This window comes from Equus przewalskii, chromosome 1, assembly GCF_037783145.1.
Source record: "Equus przewalskii isolate Varuska chromosome 1, EquPr2, whole genome shotgun sequence".
Lineage (NCBI taxonomy): Eukaryota > Metazoa > Chordata > Mammalia > Perissodactyla > Equidae > Equus > Equus przewalskii.
The window spans coordinates 136,013,371-136,034,530 of record NC_091831.1 but is presented as its reverse complement, the minus strand read 5'-3'; the positions used below and the strand labels follow the sequence as shown (position 1 = coordinate 136,034,530).

The 21,160-nt window shown below is 43.6% G+C and overlaps 1 protein-coding gene across 4 annotated transcripts in view; it reads right to left on the bottom strand.

The window, feature by feature from the left end:
* Positions 1 to 20,883, bottom strand: part of RAB27A (RAB27A, member RAS oncogene family) — a 67,122-nt gene extending 46,239 nt beyond the window's left edge. Inside the window, exons 1-2 of one of the 4 annotated variants that reach the window (XM_070579792.1) lie at positions 20,252 to 20,593; positions 4,480 to 4,594 (exon numbers count right to left, since the gene is read on the bottom strand). The gene's annotated coding sequence lies outside the window, so the exon portion shown is untranslated. Of the gene's footprint in view, positions 1 to 4,479; positions 4,595 to 5,066; positions 5,886 to 20,251 lie in introns of those variants that run through there. The other 3 variants (XM_070579800.1, XM_070579818.1, XM_070579809.1) reach the window with 3 other exon arrangements.
* Positions 20,884 to 21,160: the final 277 nt, after the last annotated feature.

Here is a 21,160-nt window from a genome sequence, read left to right as displayed (position 1 = left end):
AAACCACAGAAGAGAGAACATGCAAGACAAAAGATCACAGCAGGGTGTTCTCAGCCAAACTAAATGACATGGGTCATGATGGGTGGTCCCTGCTCTTCTGATAAAACTTTATTTGCAGACATCATTTCTCTGTTGTAAAATACTTTATCTGGCAGTGAGTAAAAGGGAAATGTCAGAAAGACAGCTGGATGTCTTTGCCTGCAGCGTTCTCTCCTTTGGGGAAACTTCATTAAGGTGTCTACTCAGATTCAAAACTTAAGCCTTGCCCATCATAATACAGCACCCGTCTGACCACATGTTAATGAAAATACATACTGGCCAGGAGTAATATCATCTTCCTTCAGCCTCTTTCTCTGCCTCTCTCACTTGGCTTGAAATAGTTACCACTTTTACCACTGATGTTAAGAAATAACATGCCAAAGCACTTCTCTAATTATTTAAGGCCTGTGGGTTTCCAGAGGAGAAATACCTTAACTAAACCACGTCCCCCATGTTTTTGTTCTCACTTAAAACAATACAGCTGTAAATACGCGTGTGCCTATCTTCTGATGCACACCAGCAAGAGTTTCTCTAGGAAACTGCTTCCCATTTTGCATGCTATTTTGATGACAAACTGGGGCAAATGCTCATGATCAAAGGCAACAGATCAGAGGGCTCCAGCAATGCCAAGCCCTGCCCACCCACCCTGGGGGAAGTGAGGCTCAATATCTCAACACATCTGAACCACTCAGGGTGTACCAGAAGGAAGGCTCAGCTCTAGGCTAAGTATTGAGAGTGAAATTGCGGGGGCATAGGTATGTGCATGTTCAGTAATCCAAGACAATGCCAAATCCCCGTCCAATACACTTGTTTTACACTCCCAACTTCACATCTTCACCAATGTTTGGTGTTTGTTGTCAGACTTCTCAAATGGTAACACATTGTGATCTAAATTAGCATTTCTCTGATTGCTAACGTGGTTGAGCATTTTTAAAAAATTTTTTGGTCATTTAATGTCTTCTTCGGGAAAAGCCCATTCATGTCCTTTTCCCATTTTTCTATTCGGTTGTCTGTTTCTTATGGACATGCAGGAGTTCTTCATGTATTCCAGAAACTAGTACTTTGTCAATTACAGATGTTGGAACAAGCCCATGTGGTCTCCAATTTACAGATGAGAAAACTGATGCACAGAAATGTTAAGCAGCTTCTCCAAGGTCACACAGCCAGTAACTGCAGAGCCAAGATTTGAACTCAGGTTCAACTATTACTCTCTCAACTATTACATCATATTGTATGAGACAATGTCCCTCATGTCTGAGGGACATCCAGAGAGTTGGGTTCAACTGGCATTTGGAAAACAGAACTAGGGCTGAAAAGAAAAGAGTTAACAACATGGATTTTAGAGTTAACATAGTTGATTTCCTGAGGCCATGGGAGAGATAAGACGGCCATTTAGAGAGACCAGAGAGCCAAAATATAAGGAGTAGCAAGAGAGATCCAAGAAGGACACAAGGAAGGGGATTTTTCAAACACTGATAGTCCATGGGCTGGGAACTCACCCCTACACAGAGCTGTGAGCTTAAAGCAGGCTGCACTTTCCCCTTCTTGTGAAAACAAGGGATCAATTCAATATTTGCTGAGTACGAATCTAGCACTTATAGCTAAAAGATCCCTGCTCAGATTACTTCAGGGAGAAGAGAAGCCTAATAGAGTATGAAACGGGGAAGACAAGAAAAAAGCAAACGAAAAAAAATAGTGCTCTCAGCTCTCAGAAGGATGATTTGCAGCTGCGTTTGCCGCCTCCAGAGAAGCAGCAGCAATGCAAGCTCCTCTGTCAGGCACCACCCTCATCTTGCTCATCACCTCTCCATCCTGCAACCCCCACCAAACGCAGCGTCCGCTCTATCGAGAGGGCAGGGCCTCAGCCACGCCTCAGCAACACCAGAGCGCAGAACAGAGCAGGAAGGCGTCCTCTTGCAAAGACAGCACAAATGAATGATGGCTTTGGGCAAAAATCAGCTTTTGTTTTTATTGGGCTTTACATGACTCATCAGCTATCACGTATGCTGTACCCTGAGCTATAAATCAAACAGTTCAGAGGGAGGAAGGAGGGAATAATAGCAAAAGATGAGCAGATAGCTCAGGAAGCTTTAATCCTAAAAGGGGAAAACAGAAACCGAGGGAAGTGGTAAGCATTTCCTCTTTGAGAACTCAGGTCCTGGGGGTCTGGAGAGGGAGAAGCTGAAACAGCTGCAGGGGCAGCCCCAGGCTTCGGGACCTGCGCAATTAGCAGGTCCTGGTTGCCATGGTGCCATCCTGCTGGCCGCCAAGGTTTCATCAGCATTCTTTCTGCCACAGTTCCTGTCTTGTGGGCAGCAGCCACAGGAAGAAAGAAGAAAAAATGTTGTTTGTATTCTAATGGCTGTTGGGTCACTGACACTATGCCTGGAAAGGACAAGGAGAAAGTGGTAAGAGATAGAGAAAGTAACCAAGATGGGGGTAAATTCCTTTGGAATGTATTAAATCCAACCTGGACATTCTATGGATGACATGCCCTCATGAATAAACACCCCTTCCTAAAACACTTTTTGTTTTGGTACTTATACTCCAAGAATCTTGACAGAGAATGTCAGCTTTTTATCAAGGCTCTTTCCCGCAGAGAATTTTCTGATCATTGACTTCTGCTAACGGGACTCTGGATTCCCTCCTAGGTGAAAAGCATGAACTTGTGGCAAAGAAAACAAGATGATGTATTAGTCAGCACACTGGAATGAAAGTCAGGACACTGCCTTGACTCTGACGCCAACCAGCCAAATGACCTTAGCACACCAAAGCCTCAATTTCTTCATCTGTGAAATGAGGAGGTTGGACCTGAATGGTAAGGGTCCTTCTGCTCTCAAAGGATATCAGACTACCTTTGTGCCAGGACCCTGATTGTGTCTCCAGGGACACCCAACTATGAAAGTGGCCACAACTCAGTGGAAGAGATGAGTAAACACATACACACTCACAACGTCACATGCAGACATTTGATTAAACCAATGTTAGTGGGCAGAGACCATGTCTCATTCATCTTCACAAACTCAACATCCAGCACAGTCTAGGCAGTTGGCTTAACAGACATTTATTGCATGCACTTGGAGGCAAATCTTCAAAATGTGATACTATGAAATCTTTCAGACTTATCTGTTATAAGTTGAATTGTGTTACTCCAAAATTCATATGTTGCAGTCCTAACTCCCAGTACTTCAGAATGTGACCTTATTTGGAGATAGGGCTTTAGAGAGAGAATCCAGTTAAAAAGAGGTCATCAGGGTGGGTCCTAATCCAGTATGACTGGTATCCTTACGAGAAGAAGAAATCTGGACACAGACACGCGTAGAGGAAAGATGGCAAAAAGAGGCATAAGGAGAAGATGGCCATCTACAAGCCCAAGGAGAGAGGCGTAGAACAGATCCTTCCTTCGCAGCCCTCAGAAGAAGCCAACCCTACCGACACCCTGACCTCAGACTTCCAGCCTCTAAAACTGCGAGACAATAAATTTCTGTTATTTAAGTTACCCGGTCTGTAATAGTTTATTATGGCAGTCCTGGAAAACTAGTACATATCCAAAAGTAGAGAGAATTGTATAATGAAACGTCCCATCATACTCATCACTCAGATCTTTCACTCCAGCATACTATCACTGAGCATCTCTAAAGCATATGGACCTTTCCTTACATAACCACAATGTCATTATCAAACCTAACAAAATTAATAACTTGAAGACAAATTTAATTTATAGAAGAAATACAGCTTATACTAAAACACATACTAACATAAAGCTTTTCTCCATTAAAGCTATTAGCAATATTAAAAACTAAGTCCTGGGGCTGGCCCTGTGGCACAGTGGTTAAGTTTGCATACTCCACTTCAGCAGCCCAAGGTTCGAGGGTTCAGATCCCAGGCGCAAACTTACATACAACTTGTCAGGCCATAATGTGGCGGCATCCCACATACAAAATAGAGAAAGACTGGCACAGATGTTAGCTCAGGGACAATCTTCCTCAGCAAAAAGAGGAAGATTGGCCACAGATGTTAGCTCAGAGCCAATCTTCGTCACACACACACAAAAAGTCTCAATAAGCTTGAATTTTTGTGAATAAAATGCTCCAGGGAGGAGCAAGCTCTTAGAGCAATTCAATTCCTTCATCAGCTCTCTTATTCAACATATTATCTGAGAATAAAAACCTATGTTACTTTATTAAAGTACAGAAAAGAAAGAAAGGAAGAATACAGTCACTATTCATACTTACTCTCTGGTAAGTGAAAATGCACTTTTCAAACTAAACCCAAGAAATTTAGCAGACACCTTGAAGTCTTTGGTTTAAAAAAAAAACAAAACATATTACAGTGGTATTTTATGTTAAATTGCACACATTTTAAGTACCTGACAATTGGCATGGCAGAACTCAAACCCTCTACAAAAATAAATAAAATAAAATAAATGCAAAAGCATACCTTGACAAAGTATAAATCGCTGGTTGTTTTCCTAAAACTTTAGACTGGAGTTCCCACCACGTCAATAATTAGACAACTTCCAATCACATGTCTTCTTCAAAGAGCTACTTTTTCTCTAATACAAAGAGAAACGTTAAAGTCAGAATTGTCTACTTATAAAAGTTTTTCAAAAGAGTCTTTTGAAAAGCAGTTGACTCCATCAACCTTCAAAACCAGGCATCTCTGTAAAACCCACAATCCAGCTAATTAGCCTCAGCTGTTTGTCATATGGCCTGCAGACCAGTCAAGTGATTTTGCCCCTTTCAAGCTGACTAAAACCCAATTTGACTGGCCTCTCAGACGGAAGACGGCTTTATTAACCTCTTCCCGTGTTAGAGGACTACGACTTCGACTCTTTCTTTGCTCCCAATTAAAAAAAGTGGAACATTTGTTTTCTGGAGAAAACATCTTTAAAAGTATCACGTTCTCAAGGCCCTCAAAATTTACAGTAGGATTGTTTCTTTACAAATACAAAGCCTAATCCAAACAAACAATACAGGAGATCAAATGGAATTGGTGGAAGGCATGGGGCTAATGATTTACCAGACCTCCCTCTCCTGGACTCCAGACTCGTAAGTAAACTGTCCAATGGGGGTTCCACGCAGATGTCTTGCCGGTATCTCAAATTCAACGTGTCTTGCCTTCAACTCACCTCCTTTGCTCTTCTCCCTGGACCCTGCTTCAGACCCACTTCTTTTCTTGTTTCTTGAGTTGCACAATCCCAGCATACACCCAGCCAGAAATCTGATAGTCCTCAGTGACTCCTCCCTCTCTTCCCCTCCTACTTCCAATTTGCCACCAAGTTCTAAGGATCTCTCCTGCTCTCGCCTTTATTCCAAGTTTTTATTATTTCTCATCTGGATGGCTACAATCAACCACTTATTTGGTTTTGTGGCACTGCCATTGATCCATCCTCCACACTGCACCCAGAGTGAGCTTTCCCAAAGGCAAACGGGAGTCCATGACTCTCCTCTATAAAACCTGTCAATGGCTCCCCACAACCTCCTTAGGCTTCTGCCTTCAGTACTGCCCACCATTCTCTGCCTCCTACCTTAAGCCACCAGAGCTATTTGTAATTCTCTTCACCAACCTCATCAGCATCACCTGGGAAGTTGTTAAAAATGAATATTCTTGGGTCCACACAAGACCTACTGAATCAAATTCACCAGGTGATTCTGACACTAAAGTGAGAGCCACTGCTCTAAACCCACCACGCTCTGTTCACCAAGAGACTTAGCCCTTTGGCTCCTTCTGCTGGCAATGCTGAGTTAGATGCCCCTTGTCCATCCTTATTCTTTCCAAGAACTGGTCAACTCTGTGATAATTATCCAATTTATTTCTTACTGGTTGCTAAAAATCCTGAAGGCAGGAATTGCTGCTTCTTTGACTCATTCATCCCACAATCACTTGTTGAACCCTGACCTGTCACTGGGAGAGATGCTGGACAGAAAACTAATTACTCTATCCTTTGCGTCTAGGAGAAGCTGCCCTCTCCCTTTGGCAGCTCAAAGTGTGACCAAAGGAAGACTCAACCTATCCAATCTATGAAATTCCACCACCAACCTCAAGAACTGTGGGAAACTGAAAAATCTGGAACTTAACCAGTCTGACTTCTCTTGTGGTAAATGACATGGAATTTTTGCTTCCCATCTGATCAACTCAGATGTATAGACATAGTTCATAAAGGAAGAAAGGGGTGCATTTTCATGAAAACACATGTGCTCCTTTTTATTATCTCACAGCAACCCTAGAATTTGGAGAATAATTTAGTACAGGAATGCATGACGATTTTTAAATCCCAGATTAAAATTAATTAGAGTTAGGGACCAGCCCAGTGGTGCAGCACTTAAGTTCACATGCTCCACTTTGAGGGCAGGGTTTGCAGGTTCAGAATCTCGGGCATGGACCTACGCACTACTTGTCAAGCCATGCTGTGGCAAGTGTCCCACATATAAAATGGAGGAAGATGAGCACAGATGTTAGCTCAGGGCCAATCTTCCTCAGTAAAAAGAGGAGGATTGGCGGCAGATGTTAGCTCAGGGCTAATCTTCCTCACCAAAAAAAAAATCATTAGAGTTAGCTTATTCTTATTATAGTACAAGTCAAGTTCATATTAGCACTTCTCAGCCCTCAGTGTGCATAGGAATTTCCTAGGGAGTTTGTTAAAATGCTAATTCTGATTCAATAGGTCTGGGTAGGGCCCAGACTTTTGCATTTCTAACAAGCACCAACGGGATACCAGGTACTACTGATGCTCCTAGTCCTGGAACTACACTTTGAGTAGCAAGTAAAATTTAGACAACCCCAATTTTCATAGAATTATCAGTCTTCTCCTTAGAGCAAAAAAACCTTTTTTTGACTCCTTTGCACTGAAAGCTTTCTAAAATATCTTTCAGATGTCAGAATAGATGGCCTACTAAACACACATATTTAGTTCTGTTACCTCCCCAAATCTCACTAGTATAATAATAAAGGGAATTTTCTTTCTTTTAGACTTAAACTCGCAAGGATAAAGAGAAAGCGAGCGGAAAGAACAGCAACAAAATGTCAGAAGCTAGAAACAGATGGACAAGAGGTAACTGACTAGCAGACCCACGAAAGCTGGCTCCTCATCTGCCAGCAGGGAAAGCCCAGAAACGACTCATCACAGAATCTCCCAAAACGTTCGGGCATTCAGAGCCCCAAACACCTCCGGAGGGTGGAGGGGAGGGTAAAGCTGCAGCTAAAAATGGTGGAAGGCGGCTTAGTTCCCAGCCCTGTGACTCCTCCAGCTCCAGCAGAAATCAAAGGTTTCTTCACTAGAGAGAGTAAAACTCTGAGTGTCAAACTCTCAGAGGTTCCCGGGCAGTGAGAAGTTGCATTAACTACCGAGACACCTCCACTTCCCACCTCCACACTGGACTCCCAGAATGCACACGTTCTGCACAGGCAGGTCTTCCAATGGTCTGCTCTGGAGACAGTGCCCAGCCCAGGAGGGTAGGCCTAAAGATAAAAACAACAGGCTCACAACATACTGATCTAACTAAAGCTATGATGTAACTGTTGAGAGAAGGGGTGGAAATGGTATACATGTGTGGTAGGGGTAGGTGGGGAAACAAGCTTCATTCTCTTCTTCCATAGTAAAGTGTCCATGGATAATACCTAAAACTGAAAAATCGACCAGAGAAATATAAGTACATCATTTAAAGACAAGGGATGTAACTACCCCGGAGAGTCAGCTAACTGCAAGAATTGAAAGCAGTTGACTCTGGGGAGCAGGAAATGGGCTGGGGGGAGGGGACTCTGATGTTTTTTCATAACAGGCCTTGTAGAAGTATGTCCATCCATGTATAACCTTGATAAAATTTTTCAATTAATTAATACAAAATAAAATGGAATGCCTATGCTTTAATTTTTTTCTTAGATAATTCAAGCCATCACAATAAACATCGCTAACTTGCTGTGCTGCCTCCTCAGGATCCGGTACCCACACTGAAGCAGGATGTCGAGGACCTGGGCTCTGAAGACAGGCTGTCTGACTTGGAAGCTCACCTTTACTGCTCACTGGCTGTGTGACCTTTAGCAAGTTACTTAACGTCTCTGTGCCTCAGTTTCCTCATCTATGGAACAGGGATAATAGGATTATTTTGTAAGAAAGGTATTGTGTGATACCTCTAAAGTCCTTAAAACAGTGTTTGGCACATAGTAATTGTCCAATAACAGCTATTCTTATTAAGGTATGTTTGCCCTTGTAATAAATGCCTTCTGACCACTGTATCGATTCTCTTTTTCATTAGTTTAAATTTCATTCTCCCTGCCCCCACCTTCATTGTCAGTCCACCAGCTGTCCCTCACCAAAGTAATCAGTGTGCTTTTCTACAGTCACCCCATCCCCCTTCCAAAGTGCAGTTGCTAATTGATAAGGCACCTGGAAACCAAATAACCAAGCTTATTAGAACTGTGTGTAAAAGGAGGAAAATGGGCACCAAGAAATGTTCTGAAGGACTCTCCGTGAGGCAGATCAGCAAGTTTCTATATATGAGCCACCTCTCTGACTGCTCAGAACGCTTTTGAGCTTACATCCCAACTCCCAGCCGTGGGTCAGTAAGCTGGGTGACACTCAGGGTAACCAACCATCCCAGTTGATCCAGGGCTGTCTGAGTTTCAGCACCGAAAGTTTTGCATCCCTGGAAACCCCAGTCCCAGCACTGGGCAATTTACTTAATCCTTTAGAGCCTGTTTCATCATCTATAAAATGAAGGATAATATCTACTTTGAAAGTCTGTTGAGGTTTAAATGAATGTTTGTGTAATTCCTGATGCATAAAAGGCTCTCAGGAAATGGTAGCTCTAGCTACTGTATTCAGTTATTATCAACTCTACTATCAGAGTCACAACAAATTATTCTTAGAAACCTAACCCGCACCTTGGTTATTTTCTTACTGGCAAAAATAATTTGCCTTATATATAGAGGATCCCAAGAAACTGAAACATTTGCTTTTGCGAATTTCCTTCTACGCTTGTCCAACACAATTTGTTTCAGGGACTAAGACATATTAAAGAAATTTAGTATTTCAACATAGCTGACTTTTCCACTGGGCAAAGGGCCTGGTAGTTTTCCACCATCTTTTGATATGTGCATCTTTTTCATCCCATGGGAGCCCTGGGGTATTTATGTCAGTAGCTGTTTCTAAAATTGTGGACAGATCAGCATGCTGCCTCACAAAGGACATCAGGCATCAAACCTGAAATTCTTTTTTAATTTACATCTTACTTTATTCCTTCGTAATGACACCAAATCATTGTCTCCTAAAGGATCGACAACTCATTCACTAAATATGTCAATTGTATCCCTGAAAAATAAGGGATCTTATCATCAGACTGATGAAACACTGTTTCTGACCTAAAAAACTCAAGTAGCTCAGTACTCGATAGACCTTAACTACAGCCTGGAGGAAACTGCTCACATCTGTGCACCCCACCAACACAAGGGTGAAGTTGCTATAAGAAAAGTTGCACAATTTGAGGTAGATAACGGAAAAGATCACAAGTTACTCAAACCCAAAACATGGCCTGGGAGGGCTCTAAGAGTCAGCAGAGAGAGCAAGAACAGCCAAGGGTCTAAGAGATTTCTCTATACAGGCTCCCAGCTCCCTCTTCCTATGCTCATCATATTTCTTCTGCCAGTGTCCCAGCCCAGTGCCCAAGCCCTGCGAGCACAAAACACTGGAGAACGGCAGAACCTCAGAGAAGCCCTGAGGGGCAACTGGTCCAATCACTGGGGCAAGAGTCAATGAATCCAGGACAGAATTTCTCCAAGAATGATCTGATGCCCACTGGCCATGCATCAGAATCACCTGGGGGACCTGAGGAAAATCCAGAGCCCCAGGTTCCACCCAGGCTTCTGAATTAGCATCTCTGAGAGGGAGGCCAGGGAATTTGCACTTATAACAAACTTCCCAGGGGATTCCTGGTTATGCACAATAAAGTTTGAGAACAGCTGCTCTAGAGAGAAAACAGCAAAATGTATACACAGCGAGGCAAATAACCTGTACGGAAGACCATGTCTAACTTCTACCAGCCACAGATTCCACACCTGTAAAACAGGGATAATAATACCTATGTAGCAGGATGGTTGTGAGAATTAAAGTGAGAAAACAAAAGCCTCACGCACAGTGCCTCATACACAGCAGGTGTTCAATAAATATTAATCCGTTCCCCCTGCTTTTTTGCGTATGGCCTTCTAACGAAGATTTATAACAATAGTCCCTGTTTTGAATAAATGTCACCAAGGAAAGCAGATGGCTAGCTTAAGTTAAGGCCTTGATATTTATGAGTCACCAACTAAATGCCAAGGCCAGCAGCTTTAACTAACAGTTGCGACATTGGTAAATCATTGTGGACAGTGGTTCTCAAGCTTCAGTGGGCATCAGAAACACCTGGATGGCTTTAAAATACAGACTCTGCACCCTAAATCCAGAGTTTCAGATTCAGTAGGTCTGGGTGGGTCTGATAATCCGCTATTTCTAACAAGTTCCCAGGTGGTGCTGATGATGTTGTCCCAGAACCACACTTTGATCATGACTGACAGCCCCAGTATCTAAAATGTAATGATCTGAAACTTTGTAATAAAAAAGGGAAACTATGCCCTAAGCATTTCCTGTTTGACACCAGACTGGTTAGTTACATGTAAATAAAGAAGAAAGAAATACACCAACAATTTCCGGAGGCAGTGCAGCCTCTGGCCCTGAGAATCTTTCCTACTGGGTGTTTTGAACAGCACAGAGAGAAGACTAGGAGATTTGAGTGCCATCTCCCCGCTCACGACATGTGACCTTGAGTGAAGCAACTGATCTTTCTGAGCCTCAGTTTATTCACCTGGGAATAGGGTGGGGTCTGTCACCAGTTCCTAGACCTGGCTGTGCACCATCAACCACTATGCAGCATTTTAAATAAAACACACATTCCCAGCCCTACTGCCAAATCTAAAAATCAGAATCTCCAAAGGAGAGACTGAAAAATGTGTTGTTTTGTGTGGGTATGTTTAAATAACAGCTCCCAAAGTGATTTTCATGGGCAGCCAGTTTTGAGACAGTTACTATGACCCTGGTGACCCTTCAGGCCTCCTCCTGCGTTAAAGATCTTGGATCTTTTTGATTTCTAAGTCCCTGTGCCCTGAGTTCTTACTTTCCAAGTAGCCTCCTCCTTTTATATCTGCTTCTCATGGAGTTTTTGTTATAGGAAGTGAGTACATTGGTCTTCAAAGAAAAGAATCTAGTCTGCTTAACAGTTCCATTTCTCATGTATCAAGAAACTGGCATTCCGGTTTTAGTTTAAAAACTAAAAGTCCAATGTGTAGGACAAAAGAGGAATTATGTGGCACTGAATCTGTCAAGCAATCTTCTCTAACACCAGCTGCTTGCTTACTCACTCTGTCATTCCTTCTTTATTAACTCAGCATCCACTATGTGCCAGGCATTATTCTAGGTGCTAAGCACATAGCAGTTCACAAAACAGACAAAGTCCTGCCCTCATGGTGAGAACATTTTAGCAAGAAGAGATAGACAATAAATAAATGAACATAAAGATAAGATAATTTCAAATAGTAATAAGTGCTGTGAAGACTGCAATAATAGGATAGAGAGTAACTGAAGGCTACTTCCAACAGAGTGATCAGGGAAGGCCTCTTTGAGGACATAACATTTGAAATTAAACCTGAATGAAGCAGATGGACCAGCCAGGTGAGGATCTGGAGAAAAAGCACTGAGGAGGAGTTAAGGGCAAGGGCAAAGGCTCTAAGGAAGGCATGAGCTTGGCATTTCCAACAGAAACAAAGCAGATGAGGCTAGAAGATGGAGGCACAGGGACGAGCTGAAGTCACGGGGACCGTGGTTAGAACATCTAGATCTTATACCAACTGCAGTGGGAAGCGACCGAGGAATTTTATTTATTTATTTATTTAGAGGAAGATTAGCCCTGAGCTAACATCTGCCGCCAACCCTCCTCTTTTTGCTAAGGAAGACTGGCCCTGAGCTAACATCCATGCCCATCTTCCTCTACTTTATTTGTGGGACACTTGCCACAGCATGGCCCACCAAGCGGTGCCATGTCCGCACCAGGGATCTGAACTGATGACCCCTGGGCCACCAAAGTAGGGAATGTGCAAACTTAACTGCTGCGCCACCAGGCCGGCCCCCAAGTAATTTTAAACAGAAAAAAGATATGATTTGATTTTTATTTTTTAAAGATCACTGGCTTTGTGTGAGGAATGTGCAATGGCGGGGGGGGGGGGAGGGGCATGAATGGCACCAGAAAAGCAGCAATACAGGCAAGAAATGATGGTGGCCTTTAACTAGCAGCTGGCACATATCTGAGCAAGCACTCAGTTATTTCTGGACCGCTTTAACACAAGTGAAAATCATAATGTACCTATTTCACTTTCTATGATATTTGAGAAGAGTTCAAGGAAGATATACTGGTTGTTAGTAAAGTTCCATCTGAAAGCCACTTCATTTGAACAACAGAACAACACAGTTTTGGATTGCCCATCTTATAACTGGTAACAACCGGGGCTGGCCCCGTGGCCGAGTGGTTAAGTTCGCGCGCTCCGCTGCAGGCGGCCCAGTGTTTCGTTAGTTCGAATCCTGGGCGCGGACATGGCACTGCTCATCAGACCACGCTGAGGCAGCGTCCCACATGCCACAACTAGAAGAACCCACAACGAAGAATACACAACTATGTACTGGGGGGCTTTGGAGAGAAAAAGGAAAAAATAAAATCTTTAAAAAAAAAAAAAAAAAAAATAACTGGTAACAACCAAGAAATAGTAGCATACGGGCATCGCAAGAAAACAATGGGAAACCAGCAGACCTGTCTTCTAGAACCTTCTCCATGTGACCTTGGGCACAACTCTGAACCTCTGATGTGAAGGGCAGGTTTGGCTACATGGTTTCTAAGGTGCCTACAGGCCCTTAAAGTACATGATGCTGTAAGTGTAATAAGTGAGGTTTCTTAATCTGGGTGGCAAAATGGGCTGACAACTTAGGGTAGGGGTTTTTGTTGTTATTTAATTGCCTAGAGAGGCTCTTGTTAAGCAGGAAATGCAATGTTAACAAAGAAACTGTCCAGACTTACTATTTCCTTGGGAAACTCTGGTGTCTGAGGCACCTCTGGCACAAGGGTATGGTGGCTAGCTGGAAATTTGGGAAGTAGACACTTCTGGTCAGCTGAGAGCTCATCACACAGAGGCACTGAGAGCCCAGGTCTCTGAGGAATTTAAGGACCAAAGCTTCAGTCACGATGCTCTCTAAGGGCTTTCTGGCAGGCTTCCACCTATACTGAATCACACATCAGACAGGCCTGCAGCCCGGGCTCTCACTTCCTATTGACAGGCTGTCCCCACAGGGTCCACTCCTCTCAAATGGCCGACCTGGCAGCTCCACAGGACCTCACTCCACACGATCCCTGAGGGCAGTGTTCTCAGTCCTGACTGCCCTGTGGAATCCTTTGTGGAGATTAAAAAAAATACAGATAGCTGGGCCCTACTCCACATTTAATGACTTAGACTTAGGGTGAGGGAGAGGTTAGAAAGACAACAGAGGTGAAGTTAGGCTTAGTTAACTTTACACGATGGAGAGACTGTGTAACTCAGGAAACTGCAGGCCAGACAGGTTCCGTGACTTGTCTAATGCAGGGTTTCTTAGCCTCGGGACCGCTGACATTTTGGGCAGGATAATCCTTCATCACAAGGAACTGTTCTGCACACTGTGGGATGTTTAGCAGCATCCCTGGCCACTCCCCAGTTGTGACAACCAAAAATGTCTCCAGATGTTGCCAAACCATCCCTGGAGGAGAAGCGGTTAAAAATCAGCACCACCTGCCTGGAGGTGCAGTGGTTAAGTTTGCACATTCCGCTTTGGTGACCCAGGGTTCGCCGGTTCAGATCCCGGGTTCGGACATGCCACCACTTGTCAAGCCATGCTGTGGCAGGCATCCCACATATAAAGAAGAGGAAGATGGGCACGGATGTTAGCTCAGGGCCAGGCTTCCTCAGCAAAAAAAGAGGAGGATTGGTGGCAGCTGTTAGCTCAGGGCTAATCTTCCTCAAAAAAAAAACAGCCCCAAATGCGAACTGCTGGTATAATATCACACAGTTAATCATGAGCAATATTAGAGACTAAAAACCAGCCTACTAATTCCCAGCTATGTTGGTTCCTCCACGTTTAAGCAACAGCTCCAGGATAAAGGGATGAGTCACTCCGCGAGGAAAGACCACAACCCACTTCATGGCCCTCTGTGCCCAAGCATAGCGGGGGTGATGGAGAATTAGCCTTGATCCTGACAAGAAAAGCCCAGCCAGCAGCTTGTTTGGCTACATTTGGTGTCCAGTATCTGACTGAATATGCAACACATTATCTTTTCAAGGGCTACTAGACCTTTTTACTTCTTCTTGGGGTCACTCCCTTGCAGTGGTGAGATTCATTATGAAAATTAATCACATATTGGAAGAAACAAAAAAATCCTGACCACAACCATAGATTATATTTAAAAATTCTTAGGTATCTCAAATGAACATTTAAGTCACGACCTATTTCTACAGGTCTCATTCCTTCCCAATATTAGGGTTAGCAGAGCAAAAACAAAAACACCTTACCATAAGGTTTAGTTAGTTGATTGAGACCCTGTCTTTGTTTTTAATGACACAATACACAGGAGATAAGTAACCAGCCAAACCCAGATAAGACTTGACCAGCACCCATGTGGTGGGATCAGGGCAGGATAGATGAACTGTAGTTAATAAGAATGAACAGATTTTTCAGTCTCTTGGCAACCAATTTCATTATTATGCTTTGACCTGGCAGCTGGTAAGGCTTTATATGAATTAATCAACGAAGCTATGAAAAAACAAGATTAGTGGCTCTGAAATAAGGTATTCTAGTGGCAGAGGAAGCAAGTTCATTTAAGAAAGGCTGCTTTCTTAAATAGGTACAAATAATTTTTAAATAATGCAGTATTTTACAAAGAAACATCTCTAAAGGATAGGACACATATACCTATCTACCTACATTGGTCCTTACAAAATATCTTCCATATTTGTTCAACCGAAACACAAAGGGATGAGGAGTTTCCTAGGAGTAGGCCACGCAAAGTCAGGAGGCTTTCAATAAGACAATACTTGGTTGTGGTGGAATTGTTCTCGGTAAGTCCGCCTTAATCAGAGCATCTTACAGTAAAAACTCAAAAGAGACAAAAATATTAACAAGACCTTAAAAGGAATAAAAACGCATCAAACGACAGGCTTTCTGTCATCATCACAGGGAATACAACCAAAATGGTGGCTTTCAGCCATCATGTAGCTCTTAGAGCAAAGTCCAGGGGGTCTCAGGAGCACAGCTTTACCTGCCATATTTGGATCTGGGGGCGCGAAGGACAACATGGTAATGGAGTGATCATGAGAGGCTGACAACAGAAGTGATTAAGGGTCAACGTGAAAACATAAGCAACTTATACATGATCTCTTAAGGAAAGACATTAAGCAGCAGACCAAACACTGGACCTGGAGTTCTAGTTCTTGCTCTGCCACTAAATGTGTGACCTTGACAAAGTGACTTAACATCTCTGGATGTGAATTTCCTTAACTACAAAAGACTAGAGTAAAACTAAACCTTCTCCAACTTCCTTAAATTTCTAATACTCCTCTCCATCCTTAAGATGGACACATATGAAGTCACCAAAATGAGCCACAGCTCAGTCATTCTTTGGACATTATCATGATCAACACATTTCCTGTGCATAAACATGGGTTTACTAGACTAGGGTTGTCAGATTAAATGCAAGATACTCAGTTAAATTTGCATTTCATAAAAACAACAAATAATTTTTTAGTATAAATGTTGCATGGAACATACTTATAGTAAGAAATTGTTGTTTATCCAAAATGCAAGTTTCTTTTTTTTTATTTGCTAAATCTGGCATTCTAACTCCAACTCCACATTAAATGCTCAATTTTAAGAACCAACCATCTGATTCCATACATGTGGGTGGTTCTAAGAGTGGCTGAGGCACTAAATGGGAGGACTTCTCAGGAGTAACATAAGCAGAGGCAAAAGGAAAAACAGGAAAGGAGGAATAACTTTCAACTTTCCTCTTGAGTAAGTGAGGCATTAAATTTTACTTAACAGTAAATAAACTATGAGTGTTAGTAGACCTCGATCATAGAAGAAAAAGAATGTGGTGTGACCTCTGTACTGCATGACCAGACAGGAGGCCAAAAAGCTGGATGCTTACTGCTCCACACATCTCACCAGATGGACACAGTGAATTACAAATCCTTTATCTCCTCCTCCAACTCACTGAGCAAGTCTGCTCCCAAGGTAATCAGCTTAAGGGAAACCAGATCATGAACTCAAATCTCCTGACCAAAAGGCAGAGGAATAAATATGGTCCAAGCAAAAACTGCACAAGGCACAAAAAGAAAGACAGTGAAAGGGAAAAATTACTCTCTTCAGAAGGCAATCTTGTTTTAACAATGACAAGACAATCTTGCTTCTTAGGGGCTCTTTTTTTTTTAATTTCGGCTTTATTGAAGTATAATTGACATACACGATTGTAAGATATTTAAAGTGTACATCATGATGATTTGATATACGCTTACATTGTGAAAGGATTCCCCTCATCTAGTTAGTTAGGGGCTCACACCTTAAACATGCAAGCCCTGTTTTGTTTTTCAGGAGGTATCAAATCTATCATAATTTATTAGGGAAAAAATATATATCCCATATATATGTAAAAATAATCCTTTTTCATATTTTGCAGTGAAGATACAGATAGGGCACATTTCAAGATAAGTTTAAATAACAATGGAAGGCAGATTCAATTTTTAAAATAACACAGAAGATAAATTACCATATTCTCTAGGCTAATTAATTCAATTCTCACTGAGAAAGGGCAGCAAGAAACCTGGCTTAACTGTAGCCAATATTGCTGTATCAGCAGCAGGATGAGGTGGACTAAAACAAGATACTTGCACCTATTGGCTAAGAAAAATCAAATGTATGGACTAGAAGTTTCCCATGACGAAAATAAATCCAGGTTAATTCATTAACTTATTGGTGCATTTGGCAAGGTTTATTGAACGAGATACCTTACAGTATAAGACTCAAAAATGAGCTGAAGTCGTGCTCTGCCTCTAGGATATTACAATCTGGTGATGGCAACATACACGGAAAGAGTTTGTCTAAAGTAGTTATGTAATTAAATGCCAAAATGAGTCTCTGAGTTGGTAATTTCAGTGGGAAGCCAGAGAAAGACTAATTCACTGTAGTACAAAATATTCAACAAGAAATGAATTTCCATTTTCTTGAACTTCCAAAGAATTTCACTCTCTCCCTAGATCAGCACGAGAGGCCAAAGCACTGGAGATGTGCTGAACAGACCCGCCCAGCCTGCCCTGGCTCAGAGAAGAGAACTCCCCCTGCCAGCACAGGAAGGACCCAAAGTCCTCACCATTCTACTTAATGCGATTTTTCTCTTTCCTAGGAGAGTAAGGCTGTTATCTTGGAGGAGACAGGAGGATAGAAGAGGAGAGACATAGGAGATGTTACTGTAACTATGGACATTGCTTCTCTCAGATAAAGTGGGAAAGAATAGTGAGAAGGAAATAGCAGAGTGATTCCCATTCCTCAATCTCTCATTCCCTTTTCATTCATTTAACACATATATTTCTTAGGACTTAATATGTCGCAGAAACCATTCCAGGTACCAGGCACACCATTGTGAATAAGACAGAGTCCTGACCTTCATGGAGCTTGTATTCTACCTGTGGGAGACAAATAGTCGTGTGTGTGTGTGTGTGATGACAGTTAGTGCTATAGAAAAATAAGGCAAGGTAAGGGGGCAGAAAGTGATGAGTGGGGTGAGGGATGCTATTTTAGATGGGATGGTACAAGAAGGCCTCTCTACAGAAACGAATTTTGACCTGAATGAAATGAATGAGAAAGCCATGCAGACATGTGAAGGAAGAGCATTCCAGGCCGAGGAAAGGGGAAGTGCAAAGGTTCTGAGGTGTGGCTGAAGCAGAGTAAGCAAAGAGAGCGTTACAGAAGATGAAGCCAAACACATGCAAGGGGCTTGTAGGCCATGAAGAGGACTTTGTTTGTCTTCTGAGATAAAAAGCCACTGGCGAGTTTCGAGCAGAGGAGTGAGGGACATGAGTGACTCTAGCTGCTGCGTTAAGAACAGACTGTAGAGTAGTGAGAGTGGAGGCAGGTGGCCCTGGAGGAGGCCTGTGCAGTAATCCAGGTGACAGAAATGATAAGAACCTAGTGGAAGCAGTGGAAATGGTGAGAAAGGGTTCCTATCGTGGATTATTTTCAAAGTCGAACCAATGTGATTTGCTGAGGGACTAGCTGTGGGGAACGAGAGGCAGAAAAGAATCAGGGGCAACTCCAGAATATTTAACCTGAGCCTCTGGAAGAGGGAAGTTGCTATAAACTGAGATGGGGAGACTAAGTGAAAAGCAGATTTGGGAGGGGAAATCAAGAGGTTGGTCCCTAGAGATTGTTGCCCACTTCAAAACCCTTACATCTGTTCAAAAACTAAGATAACAGAAATTGAAAAGCTGATCTTAAATTCCATATGGAAATTCAGAATAGCCAGAACAATCTTGAAAAAGAAGAACAAAGTGGGAGGACTCACACTTCCTGATCTCAAAACTTATTACATAGCTACAGTAATAAAGACAGTATGAAACCATCAAAAGGATAGACATATAGATCAATGGAATAGAATTGAGAGTCTAGAAAGAAACTCTCACACTTACAACAGAGTGATTTTCAACAGAGGCGCCAAAACCATTCAAAGGGGAAAAACAGTCTTTTCAACAAATGGTGCTGGGAGAACTAGATATCCATATGCAAAAGTTTTAAGTTAGATCCCCACCTCACACCAAAAAATTAACTTAAAATGAGTCAAAGATTGAAATCTAAGGGCTAAAACTATAAACCTCTTAGAAGAAAACACAGGCGAAAATATTCATGACTCTGGATGTGGCAACGCTTTCTTAGATTTGACACTAAAGTGCAAGCAACAAAAGAAAAAATAAATTATACTTCATTAAAATTAAAAATCAAGGCAGGCCATGGAAATTAAGGAAGGGAGGGAGCAAAGGAAGGTGGGAGGGAGGGAAGGAGAAAGAAAGAAGGGAAGGAAGAAAGTAGGAATGAAAACCAACATAAAATACAGAAAAAATGATCCTCAGTCAAGTTCTTTCAGCATTTTATTAACCTTTCTTCATTTCTAACCATCTGCAGAAAGCTTGTTTTCCAGACTGTGTTTTGCCCCTAAAGCAAGTTTGAACCGTGGAGCACCAACAAATTAAATCAGCAGTAATTACAGAAAACTTATAAGGCATAACGCTACTCCCCCTCCCAGCATCTGACTGATGAGCCAGCCATAAAGTGAGAATCCACCTGGTAGGAAAAAACAGCTGTTAGCCCACAGGGGTAAGGAAGATTCCGAGGCCATGTGGCCCAGGTGGCCAGCAGGAGCCAACATGCTGGCAGGCCAGGTCAAGGGCTCATGAGATTTCCTTTACTTCAGGCCTGACTTTGCTTAATCAGTGATCTATTGGGACAGAGACAAGACTTTTGTAATAGTTACACAAACCTGTCTTCACATCAGCCCTACCACCAGTCAAGACCCAAGGGCCTGGCTGCCCAGATAGGGTTTTCTGTCTGACTGACAGGAAAAGAGAGAAACTTCTCCCACCCAGGCGGTTTGCCGTTCAGACCCCCACCAACAGGAGTGTAAAAGATGTTAAGTAATTCAACTGAAAACAACAGAAGGGAGGAAAGAACTAGAAGGCAGTGCGGGAGGTCTGGGACCTTCCTCCTCTCCTGCCAGTGAAGTTTCTTTTTCCCCTGACGTGGACCCTCACACCTGGATGCCACCCGGAGGTGACTTCAGCCCCTGTCCCAAGCTGGGACTGCACCTCATCCGCACCTCGCACAAGCTGACCTCCACCCCCGGCAGCGACATCGTGAGGTCTGTGCTGAGGGCCTGAAGAGGCAAAGCAACTCTTCTGGCGAGGTCAGACACCCAGAGGCGGGGAGAGAGGAGCCGCAGCCTCCTGCCCCAGCCCCAGGGCCAGCCCCGCCACTCGCCTGCTACCCTGCTCAGCCCTCCGGGATGAATCGGAGCCCGCCGGGCGCGGGGCCGGAGCACGCCTCCCGACCTCGGGCAGCTGCCGGGCTCACCTGGCTCAGCCCGCTGTGCCCACGCCGCTCTGCCTCCGCACGCGCCGCGTCCAGTCGCTGCTGGCCTTTTTGGGTCTTTGGCGGGTGTTTTCCGTCCGGCCCCACATCACTTCCCGTAAAGGAGAGCGAGGTTGGGGCGGGACCTCCTCTCTACCCGCCACCTCCTGCTTCCTCCTGTCACCTCGAGGAGCACCCCGCCCAACTCGTCCTTTGCGGGCGCCTCCTTGCGCCCCGCTCCCAGTCCCGCCACGCCTGCTTTTGTGAGCCACGAAAAAAACTCCGCTCGCCTCATTTGTCTCAAGCCAGGTCTGTACTGCCCTTTCCTGGAAGGCGCGAAACCTTAGGGGGTTGTTTTCGTTTTGAGACAGAGGTGACATTTACAAACTGCTCCAAGATCGCTGCACTGCAAGGTATAGTTTGGTGACTCTCGCCAAATCTCCTCCCTCAAAAGCCATTTTCTACAGCTGTTTCCCAGGGCATCAGATCGGTGTCTCCACCTTGTAGCCAGAGGTGCTGAGCAGCTGCAAAGCCTGCCCTGCCCCGGGTTCCTGAGACCCGGGGGGCTCCTACTCGCGGCGCCCCCAGGTCCGGCTCTCCCGGAGCCCGCCCGGCCTCCGGCTCTGCCACTGTCCATCCCACCCCGCCAGCTCCTCACTCGAGTCGGCCCGGGGATGGTCTTCCCGGGGCGAAGGAAAGCTCTGCGATTCTTAGAAATGACAAGAGGGGGGAAAAAGTAAAATTCTGACAGGAAAAAATAAATATATTTCTGAGAGGTAATGACAAATTGGGTCTCTGCTCGTACAGTCTAGTTCTGATTATAAAATCACTCTAAATTAAATTTCTTTGAGAGTGTGAGAGCCGATCATTAAAAAAAGAAAAAAGTACTTGAAAGGATAGCAGCTGTAAGGA